Consider the following 12,320-nt stretch of genomic DNA (forward strand, 5'->3'; position numbering starts at 1 on the left):
GGACAGCTGGGTTTTTCCACGTAGGGGATGTCATGAATGCTGTTCAGTCGTTCAGTCCTGTCTGACTCCTTGCTAACCCCTTGGACTGCAGCACGCCAGCCTTCGCCATCTCCCAGAGTTTGCTCAGATTCATGTCCATCGAGTTGGTGATGTCATCCAACCATCTCGTGTCATGAATAACACTGTTATGCTAAGTTGCTTCAGTCATGTCCGACTCTGTGCGACCCCATAGACGCAGCCCACCAGGCTCCGCTGTCCCTGGGATTCTCCAGGCAAGAACACTGGAGTGGGTTGCCATTTCCTTCTCCAGTGCATGAAAGAGAAAAGTGAAAGTGAAGTCGCTCAGTCGTGTCTGACTCTTAGCGACCCCATGGACTGCAGCCCACCAGGCTCCTCTGTCCATGGATTTTCCAGGCAAGAGTACTGGAGTGGGGTGCCATTGCCTTCTCCAGAATAACACTGTAGAAATGCACAATTCTGGCTCACACTGAGTCCAAGTTGCCTAATACTCAATATGAAAACTGGGCAGCGTGTCCAGCTACAAAGTCAATGTTTTCTGTACACATTTAATACACATTTAAAATAAATTCTAGTGCAACTGTGAAAAGGTCAAAATTTCACTGAAGTCAAGCCTTCCCTTTTCTGTCCCACGCATTGTCACCCGCCTGCGTGTTTCCTTTACCCTTTCCTTCCTTCTCTGTCTTCTGCCAGCCTTTATCTCTCCAAATTCCCAGTCCCTCCCCATCTCCCCCGTCCCCAACAAAAGAACTAAATGTTCTTCCTCTATTAACAAATATTTACTTATGTATTTGGCTATGCTAGGTCTCAGTTGCAGCATGTGGGATCCAGTTCCCTAACCAGGGATCAAACCCAGCACTCCTGCATCGGGAGCTCAGAGTCTTAGTCACCGGACCACCAGGGGAGTCTCTAATCTTTCTTTCCTTTACGGGGCATTTTTTCATTCCGCTTCTGTTTGCCAACATATATAATCATTATTTCCAAATTAATACATCCTGGAAAAAAGAAAATTAAAAGCTGGCACCCGGGAGCCGTCTTTGAATAGTCACATTTACCATTCACTCTCCCTGCAGGCCCAGAGGTTTGTTGAAACCCGCCTGCTCCGTGGCTCTCATGAGACTGAAGCTGTGGTCTGTTCCAGCCCAGGTTCACTGGGCTCCGGAGACTCTCTTAATGGAGATTAGGATCAGCAGCAACTAGACTGTGGGCAGCTGCAGATAAGATCTGGAGAAGCAGGAGGGCAGTCTCTGTCTCACACTCACACACACATACACACACACACACCCCCACAGGCTCCCTTCAGAGCGACCTCTGTGCCTGGAGTCTTCCCTGGGAGTCAGAGTAAACACCAAAGATAAGGGCTCAGGCGCTTCCGAGTCTGATGCCATCTTGTCCATCCGGCCTCCGGAGAGATTTCCTAGGAGGGCAGGCTTGGTTGATCGGAGAGGGGTCCTCGGGGACCAAGGGTCAGGCTTTCAGGTCATGCTGGTACAGCCTGAATAAAACCTGCTGGACTTTTAAATTTTGTCATTGTCCTTTCAGTGGTTAATGTGCTCTTTATGGGAACACAGAAACATACCTCTTTCAACTGTGTATCATCGCCTCTGTACCTCTGTCTGCTGGGATCGGCCAGCACCCTGCCTCTCTGGGCCTCCCACCACAGTGCTCACTGCTCCCGGTGCCCCGGGTGGTCCACCCTGCACAGAGCCCCAGCTTGGTCTCAGCCCTCCCCGTCAGTCACCTGCAGCTCTCACGTGTTCCCGGGACCAGCAGGACAACGTCCCAACTCCGACGTGCCCTGAGGGGCGCCCCATCTGCCTTTACCATTCTCCGCTCACACCCCGACCCCAGCCTAGTGGGCTGACTCCCTCTCCTCTGAGCATCCCAGGCTCTTCCCAGCCCCCGCTCAGACCACACTCTGCTCTCTGACCACAATGCTCTTTATTTCCCTGTTCAACAAATATTTACAAAGTCCCCACCACATCCTCGTGGGGTGACACAGCCAGTGAGGATGGGGTAAAGATGCAGCACGCGGAGGGGTGTTGTGGGGAGCAGGGCTCCCGGAGGGCAGAAATCACTGGGGTGGAGGGGACATGGAAGAAAAAACCAGCACACCGAACTTGCCATCAGCAACTGTCAGGGAGACGTGGTCCCCCCCATCCTAGAGCAGAGGAGGCAGACACCTGGCTCGTGGCGAGCTCAGGAGCAGCCGGCCGGCGCCCTGAGAGGCTGCCTCCTCTCCCAGCCTCCGCAGACCAGACCTGAGAACGGAAGCTCCTGCCTCCTGCCTTTCATCTGGGGAGCCTCGGCCTAAGCCTTGTTCTGGGCAGCGTTTTTAAGCTTGGTGTGCGTGTCTCGTCTTGCCTCCCCAGCTCTCCGGGTCCCTTTGGGCAGGGTGGAGTTCCATACACGCTGTTTTGTACAGAGTAGGCAGCCAATAAATACCTGCTGAATGAGTAAAAGAATGCATGTCGGCCTCTGCTGTGTGCTCAGTCGGGTCCGACTCTTTGGTGACCCCGTGGACTGTAGCCCTCCAGGCTCCTCTGTCCATGAGATTTCCTGGCAAAGATACTGGAGTGGACTGCCATGCCCTCCTCCAGGGGCTCTTCTGGACCCAGGGATTGAACCCAGGCCTCCCACATTACAGGTGGATTCTTTACCAGTTGAGCCACCAGAGAAGCCTATGAATACTGGACTGGGTAGCCTACCCCTTCTCCAGGGGATCTTCCCGACCCAGAAATCGAACTGGGGTCTTCTCGTTGCAGCCAGATGCTTTACCAGCTGAGCTACCAGGGAAGCCCGTGTCCTCCTAGCTTCTGCTTATCTGTCCAAACTCCACCCAAAAAATAGCTCCATAAAGCACAGAGGATTGCTTTTCCCTATTTTACAGGGAATGCCGAATAGATTCATTCATCTGTGTCCCTAATGAGGCCTGAATTCTTCTGATCAAAACCACTAAATCTTTAGCAGGCTCACTGACCTAGAGAACGAGCTATGGTTACTGCTGGGGAGAGGGAGGGGGAGGAGAAAAGCAGGGCTGGCGGATTGAGAGGGTCAAACCGCTACATCCAAAGCAAGCTACAGGGACACGTCACACAATACAGGGAACACTGCTGTTTAGTCGCGACGTGTCCAGCTCTTCTGTGACCCCAGGGACTGTAGCCTGCCAGTCTCCACTGTCTCCACTGTCCATGGGATTTTCCAGGCAATAACACTGGAGTGGGTTGCCATTTCCTCTTCCAGGGGATTTTCCTGAATCAGGGATCGAACTTCTATTTCCTGCACTGGAAGGTGGATTCTATACCACTGAGCCACCAGGGAAGCCACATAGCCAATATTTTATAATAACTATGAAGTGAAATGAAGTGAAGTTGCTCAGTTGTGTCCGACTCTTTGCGACCCCATGGACTGTAGCCTACCAGGCTCTTCCATCCACGGGATTTTCCAGGCAAGAGTACCAGAGAGGGTTCGCCAGAGGATCTTCCCGACCCAGGGATCGAACCCGGGTCTCCTGCATTGTAGGCAGACGCTTTGCCATCTGAGCCACAAGGGAAGTCCTATAATAACTATAAATGAGGTAAAAAAGGTGAAAGTGTTAGTCTTTCGGTTGCACCAGACTCTTTGCGACCCCATGAACTGCAGCCCGCCAGGCTCCTCTGTCTGTGGGGTTCCCCAGGCAAGAATACCGGAGTGGGTTGCCATTTCCTCTCCCTGGGGACCTTCCTGACCCAGGGATTGAACCCAGGTCTCCCTCATTGCGAGCAGATTCTATACCATCTGAGCCACAGATTGGCCTATTAAAACTGTGAATCACTAAAAAAATTGTGAATCACTATAGTGTACACATGTAACATACATAATATTGCACAGCAACTATACTTCAATAGAAATACACATATCGGGTTGGCCAACAAGTTTGTTTGGGTTTTTCCATACATACGTACAGAAAAACCCAAATGAACTCGTTGGCCAACCTGATATCTGATTAAGAATAAAACCCACCATATACTGGTGGTTGGGAAAAAAAGTTCATAAAATAAAATTTATCTCATAAAAGGGGGCCTTGATTACCCTCCTTTAATAACCATAAAGTCTCATTTAAACTGAAAACACAAAAAGCAGAGAGCATAGGATAAGGGTAAAAACGTATGTTCCCCTTTTAAATGTCACTTCTCTCTTTTGCAGTGTCTAGAGTGATTTCTGGAGGCTTCCCAGGTGGCTACAAGTGGTAAAAGACCCACCTGCCAATGCAGGAGACATGAGACACTGGTTTGATCCCTGCGTTGGGGAGATTCCCTGGAGGAAGGCATAGCAACCCACAGCAATATTCTTGCCTGGAGAATCCCCATGGATAGAGGCGCCTGGTGGGCTACCATCCATGGGGGTTGCAGAGTAGGACATGACTCAGGCGACTGCGCATGTGTGCATGCGCAGTGATTTCTGCGCAATGGGCAGTGCGGCCAGAATCACAAGACACGACACAGCCTTGCCCAGCTCAGGGCTGGCCTCTTCCCAGAAGCTGGAGAGCCCAGCTCCTTCAAAGCCAGGACACCGAAGCCTTGGAGCAGCTTCTCACTCAGCAAAGGGCTGGGGACGCTCCACCCAGGCCCCAAGCACTTGCCAGCTTTTGTCTCTGGGAGAAAAGGCTGCTAAGTCCTAACTGAATGTGCAAGGAGATTAAAAATAATTGAGGCAGATCCAAAGCTCTGCTCCCCACCCTTCTCCTCTGGGCACCTGTGGCTCCCTGCTCCCGGGATGCCTGCAGTGGGAGGCGGCCCCGGGGAAGACCACCCCCTTCTTTCAGGCTGCCCTCCATTTCTTTACTTCTCTGGTGGCTCAGTTGGTAAAGAATCTGCCTGCAATGCAGGAAACCCGGTTTCGATCCCTGGAGGAGGGCATGGCAACCCACTCCAGTATTTGCCATGGACGGAGGAGCCTGGCGGGCTCAGCCCATGGAGTCTGACGTGACTGAACCTCTAGCACTCACTCACTGTTTTCTCTTTGGCTGAGGCAGCTGGAGTCTTCCTCCAGCCCTGCTGACTGCTCCTGCAGGCCCGCACACTGTCCTACCCGCCTTCAAGGTTGAAGGCAGTTTCTCTTCCGGTCTCCACTCCTTACGCTCTGTCAGGCACCCCAGTTTTTCCTATAACGTCAAACCCCCCACCTGCCCCCATCCCCAAGTGGCAACTCTCGGATCTTCACATCTCTTCACACACTTGCAAACTCATTAATCCCCAAAGCATCTCATTCTCTCCCCGCAAGCCTGATCCCGCCCTCCTTTTCCATCTTGATGGCTTGAACTGCTGTCTCCCCTGCTACCTGCCACCAGGGCCGGAGTCCTGGGAGTCAGCGAGATGCTCCACCCCCGCCCGTCTCTACAGCTGCATCTCCACCTGCTGTCAAGCGGGATCCTCTACACTGAGCCCCACTGCCTCCGCACGGCCCACTTCCTCATCAGCCTCCAAAGCGGCTCCTTTGTCTCCAGAGTGGCTCCTTTGCCTCCAGTCTCTTGCCCAGTCCAAATTCTACATGTTGGTCAAAGGGATATTTCTCAGATGACAATATGATTATGTTCTTTGACCGCACAAATTCCTTCGGTGGGACTGTACCGCCTAAACCAGTGGTTTCTAAACCCGGTTAATAGACCTGAGAGCGTTTTAAAATTTTATTTATATTTTAATTGGAGCGTAACTGCTTTACAGTTTAACTGTTTCTGCTGAACGACAATGTGAGTCGGCTCTGTGTATGCATATACGTCTCCTCTCCTCCCCTCTCCCAGCCCCCTAGTCATCCCAGAGCCCCGAGCTGAGCTCCCTGTGCTATACAGCAGTTCCCCACTAGCCATCTAGTTTACACCTGGTAGTGTATGTACGTCAATGGACCTGAGAGCTTTTTTTTTTTTTAAAAAAAATGGAGATTCAGAGGATCCAAGAAAGGCCGTGTTGGGATTTCCAGCCAGTAGTAAGAGAGTAGTCCCCTGCGCTGGGCCTGATTTTGAAAATCACTTGCCTTAAAAATCCACTTTAAATTCTTTTGACACACCTCGGCCCTGACACTTGTCCTGAGTAGCCATCCTGAATGATCTCATTTCCCACAGGGACAACCCGTCTCTGCCCAGAGCCCTTGGCTCACTCAATGCCCTCTCCAGCTGAAGGCAACCTGCGCCCCCAGGCGAAATCAATACCGTTCTTCCCTGGGTCTCTTCCAAACCTTGTAGCAGAGAAAACCTTCACGTGCCACATTGTGCCTCCAGTGCATTTTTTAAAAAGACACCCCTCTCTCCAGCTAGGCCCTGAGGCAAGTCTCAGCACAGAGCTTGCATACAATCGGGTCTCAATACATAGGCATCAAACGCAGGACTAAAGGAAGGGGAACACGAGGAAACACATTCTTTCCACCTGCAGGATTTTACAGAGATGAAATAACATGCTGCTACTGCTGCTGCTAAGTCACTTCAGTCGTGTCCGACTCTGTGCGACCCCATAGATGGCAGCCCACCAGGCTCCGCCATCCCTGGGATTCTCCAGGCAAGAACACTGGAGTGGGTTGCCATTTCCTTCTCCAATGCATGAAAGTGAAAAGTGAAAGTGAAGCCACTCAGTTGTGTCCGACTCTAGCGGCTCCATGGACTGCAGCCTACCAGGCTCCTCCATCCATGGGATTTTCTAGGCAAGAGTACTGGAGTGGGGTGCCATTGCCTTCTCTGGAAATAACATGAAGAACCACCAATAATTTTTACAGTTTCTGAAGTTTTAAAATTTCTGAAAGCCTGGAAACATGCCATTTTCTGCCTGAAGTCTGATATCTCCACATCATCACAACAGGTTTCTTTTTCCAGGATCCTCAACCAGAACCTCCAATCAGCACTGTCTTAGGAGAGGGAGATGTCAGCTCAGGTGCAGACAGTAAGAGACAGCTCTGTCTGCAATGATTTTAAAGACAGCAGTAAGCCAATTAAAACTCCCTCTGCTTTTTATTGGGGCTTCTCTGGTAAAGAATCAGCCTGTCAACACAGGAGATGCAAGAGATACAGGTTCAATCCCTGGCTCGGAAAGATCCCTGGGAGAAGGAAATGGCAACCCACACCACTATTCTTGCCTGGAGAATTCTATGGATGGAGGAGCCTGGCAGGCTGCAGTCATGGGAATGGCAACCCATTCCAGTATTCTTGCCTAGGAAATCCCATGGACAGAGAAGCCTGGCAGGCTACAGTCCAAAGGGCTGCAAAGAGTTGGACGTGATTGATCAACCAAACAACAAAAACTGCTTTTTATTATCACCATGTGCTGGCAATTCTAAACAATGTGAATAATAAAATTCTGCCAGTCCTCTGCCCACCAAGTAAGCCTGTCTTCTCGTGTTTCTGTCTTTGTTATCGTAGGTGAAGATAGGTATGATCTTTAAAGCTTTATCAATAAGAGAGAGAGACCTGAGATCTGTCCATGTTATTTCTGCCTCTCCTTGACTTTCCTTGGCAGGCTTTGAAAAGACTCTTAGAATAACACAGCAATAAAACAATTACACATTCATCCAAATGTAACATTTTTTGCTTCCTTTTCTCTTAGGAGCTCACACCAACAAAGTCAGAGATGTCCAGGCTGCCTCTGTGGTGTTTGTGTATCCTTCCTTAATCAGACAAGTCTGTTAGAGTCTGAGATGCGGTTCTGAATAAAGACCCATGATGAGCACATTTAGCTCATTTCATTCCTCCTGAAATGCTAAAAACCAAAGAAATAAAAGTGGCGCAGGACCAGGGAGAATGAGAGAGGAGACAATATAAAACTCTGGAAGCTGGAAAAGGTGGACCCATGGTAAGTAACTTGGCTGAAGTGAAAGGGTTGAATGTCACCAATGAGGGAAGCTGAGCACAGCTTGACTTCTAGCCCAGGATCCTGAAAAGATGCGGGAAATGGCAGCACCGGGATCTCAGGCGTGTCAGTCACTCAGTTATATCTGACTCTGTGCAATGCCATGGACTGTAGCCTACCAGGCTCCTCTGTCCATGGGATTCTCCAGCCAAGAATCCTGGAGTGGGTTGCCATTTTCTGCTCCAGGGGATCTTCCACATCTTTTATATCTCCTGCATTGGCAGGCAGGTTCTTTACCACTGGCGCCACCTGGGAAGCCTGGGTGACCTCCTTCATTGTCCTTTATTTTCTGGGGACACCTGGGTTTCCATCACGTGCAGGCGGGGCTCACACTGCCTTAAGGCATGGACACACACCCAGCCTTCAACAGCTGCATCCAAAGCAACCCTAATTTGCCTCCTCGGATTCCTCTCCCCTCAATCCATGTGATCTGGAAAACAGATTTCTGCGCCTGCCAGGGGGCTGATACTGGCTGGCAGGAGCCCAGCCTGAGGCAGGTGGACCAGGAGCACCTGCTGAGGTTGTGCGGGGCCTCCGGGGGCTTGAAGACAGAAACAGCTGAAATTTCAAACTCCAAATGCAATGGTTCAGGGATCTTTTCTGCATTTGCCTTCTCATAGGGCCTTGCCCTTTCTTTGTCACAGAAATGTTTTCCCATCGTCAAGATCTTTGAAGGGTTTTTTTTTCTCCTTTTATTCCAGGGACTCCTGATAAGCCTGTTCCAGTCAAGAGAGCCAGATTTCCTTCTCCTGACACCCTGCGAAACTGCCTCATTCTGGCGAGCTGTCCCCAGAAAACGCGCTCTCTGTGCCCCAGGCCCAGACTCCAGCCCTCTCTGCACCATCCTGGGGCCTCAAAGCCACGCCCCAAGATCAAGGGTATTCAGAGATGCTGGGAGAGTGGATCCAGCTAAGGGCCAGGGCTGCTCACTGCTTTTCTGTTGAGGCCGCTTTCTTTAGGCTGGCAGGTGCAGCCTAAAAGCCAGCAAACCCAAAGCAGACTTGTTCAGAAACTGGGGAAGAAGCAGTGAAGTTCCTGCAGGAGGGGCGGGGAAGGTCCTAACAGAGGGGGGCTTCCCAGGGAAAGCAAGGGCCCCGCTTTTTGCTTTCCACTAAGCCGGGTAACCAGGGCTTCCCTGGTGGCTCAGTGGTAAAGAATCCACCTGCAGTGCAGGAGACTTGGGTTACATGCCCTGATCCGGAAGATCCCCTGGAGGAGGAAATGGCAACCTATTCCAGGATTCTTGCCTGGGAAGTCCCAAGGACAGAGGAGTCTGGGGGGGCTGCAGTCCACGGGATCACCAAGAGTTGGGCACGACTTAGGGACTAAACAATACCAAGCTGGGTAACTAGATGCTCCGTAGGCTGCCTTGTGCCTCAAACGCACCAATCAACCCAACAAAAGCCAGCCAGAGAGCAAAACCAGAAAGCAACCACTCTGCAAACCAACCCACGGATCTCCTGGAGAATCCTAAGACTACGTGGCCAGCTTGCCCGGGGTGCTTGGGTCCCCCGGGGAGAGGGGCGGCCTCGGCCCCGGCCCACTTCCTGGGGGGAGCGCTCACCCCTTCATCTGACTGGGAAGGCCAGCTTCTCCGGCTCGGGTGCTAGGTGTGGGTGCCAGCTCCCCAAACCAGCTCTGCCTGAGCCCCCAAGCAGCACGCCCGAGATCCCAGGCCCCAAAGCCGGGAGCGGCTTCCTAAAAGGATGACGCCGACTCCTCCCACCGTTTTAAGCCAGGGCGGAGCCCGCCCCGCAGAACTGCTAAGTCAGGAAGTTTGGCCGCCGGGCTCCTCCACCCTCCCCTTTCTAAGCATCTCCTCGCTCCCCACCCCACCCCTCCGACACTCTCTGCCGTCTGCCTCGTTTCGCGCCCCAGATATTCACTGTACAGTTTGGTGTGAATTTATCTTCAGATGAAATAAAACCCCTCATTGGCTCTTTTTCCAAGAAATTGCTTATAGCTAGATTTTCCCCCTCTGGCCGCTGCGTGGAGGGCAGGATCTTACTTCTCCGACCAGAGATCAAACCTGTGCCCCCTGTAGGGGAAGCTCAGAGTCTTAACCACTGGACCGCCAGGCAAGTCCCACCCCTCGTCTGCTCTTAAGACTCTTCTGGAAGCGACGTGTTGTGGTGAAGGCCATTTTCTCCTCTCTGCTCCCAAGGCTGTCTGTGGACTTGGGCCACTCGCTCTAGAGTCCTCATCTTTTAAGTTCCCAATTATCCTGCTTGTGAAATAAAACGTATTCATTCTGGAAGAGGGAAACAGAGCAAGATACGGACACTGCCAGGGAACTTGCCTTAACATTTCCTCGAATTCTGAGAGGAAACCAATTACTGAGTACACTGTCTTCGTTTCAGATGAAGGAGCAAGTTCAGACAGCTTGGTTTGCCCATTCAACTAGCAAATAGGGAGGTGGAATTTGGAATCAGACAGTCTGACTTGCAAGTTCAACACTTGCAACTGGAAGAGGCCTTAGCAAACACCCTTATTAAGGAGATGAGGAGACAAGGACTTATGTCACATGACTTTCCCAAGCCCAACACACAGGGAAATCCAGCCAGGCAGCAGGTATATCAGCCTATGCACGCCTGCTCAGTTGCTCAGTCGTGTCCCACTCTTTGAGACCCCATGGACCCCCACCAGGCTCCTCTGTGCATGGGATTTCCCAGGCAAGAATCCTGGAGTGGGTTGCCATTTTCTCGTCCAGAGGATCTTCCCGAGCCAGGGATCAAACCCTCGTTCCTGTGGCTCCTGCATTGGCAGGTGGGTTCTTTACCACTGAGCTGTCTGGGAAGCCCGTATCAGCCTATAGGTTTTTGTTAGTTCACTTCTCTCTTCCTCCAAATGGCTTTGTTCTTTTTATCGATAGTATTGAACATGCTGTTTACTAAAGACCATTTAACAATTCTTCAGAGGCTATAAACTATAAATAAAAAGGAGGCTCCCGGATTAAATTTCAGGGTTTCTTAATTGCGATCTGGGACTTTTTCAGTTAGAACATGTAGGCTCCTACTAAGACCTGCCTAAACATGAACAAAACTGTAAATGAAATGGGTGATCCTGTTGGTTCTATAGCAGTGCTGATACAATCATTGCTGTGAGCCAGCCTGGTAGAGTCAGAATCCTCTTGGGACAATCCTTCAGTCTCTGTCCTATTTTATATGGAACACCACCTATTAGCAACTAGCTAATAATTTTTAGCGACACTGTGTGCTAAATGACTTGTCTGCATTAAATCTCATTTAATTCTTACCGCAAGAAGATGGACACTGTTACTCTACAAGCCACAGTCCTCCTACACTAGCCTTACTAGCAACGGATTTTTTAAAATGTATTTGATTTTTGGTTGCTTGGTCTTCACTGCTGCGTGGGTTTTCTCTGGTTGCAGTGAGCAGGAGCCTCTCTAGTTGTGGTGTGCGGGCTCCTCAGTGTGGTGGCATCTCTTGTGGCGCACAGGCTCACTGGGCTCAGTAGCTGGGGCTCCTAGGCTCTGGAGCACGGGATCAGTAGTTGGGCACAGAGGCTTAGTCGCTCTGGGGCAGGTGGGACCTTCCCACACCAGGGATCGAGCTCGTGTCCCTTGCAGGCAGGTTCTTATCCACTGTACCACCAGGGACGTCCTAGCAGTCAATCGTCCTCAGATACGATTACGATGGTCCTGACGTGGACCAAGGGGACCTCGGGTTAAACGAGGGGCACCACTCCCCAGAGCACTGACGTTACTGGACAGTAATTGAAGACTTTTCCCAAACGTTAACAGAAATTTATTATGAATGCAAAACTCACATGGATTTTGTCTTTTAAGCTAAAACAAGAGATCTGGAAAAACCATCCTGTTTGGAGGCGGAGAGGAAGGCAGCTTCGGGCTGAGTTCTTGTGTCTCAGCGAAACCTCTTTTTCTTCCCTCTTTAACAGTGGACCATTTTTAAAGTCTTTATTGAATTTTTTACAATATTACTTTTTATACCTTTTTGGCTTTTGGCCCCGCAGGTATGTGGGATTGAATCTTCACCCCCTGCACTGGAAGGTGAGGTCTTAACCTCGGGCCCACCAGGGAGGCCCCTCAGTGAATCCCTCTGGTAGAAAAGCTTGAGGAGCAAACCAAGACAGTCACAAAATCCTGGGGTGGAAGGGTAGGAACAAGTTTTAATGTCGCCTTTTACTTGTTTAACACTTTTTAAGAGCCCTATTTCCCCTCATACACTATATATATGATCGGTATTTAAGCCACCTGAATGGCAATTTTACTTTCACAAATTATATATATATATATATATATATATACACACACACACACACACACACACACACACACATTTGAACATAAAACTTTGGAACTGTCTTACAGACGATTGGTTGAGATAGATTCTGGGGAAAATTTTGCTCATTCCTTCCTTCGCTCATCCCTTACTCTGTCCTACACACCACATA

The sequence above is a fragment of the Bos indicus x Bos taurus genome, chromosome 23 (assembly GCF_003369695.1).
Source record: "Bos indicus x Bos taurus breed Angus x Brahman F1 hybrid chromosome 23, Bos_hybrid_MaternalHap_v2.0, whole genome shotgun sequence".
Classification (NCBI taxonomy): domain Eukaryota; kingdom Metazoa; phylum Chordata; class Mammalia; order Artiodactyla; family Bovidae; genus Bos; species Bos indicus x Bos taurus.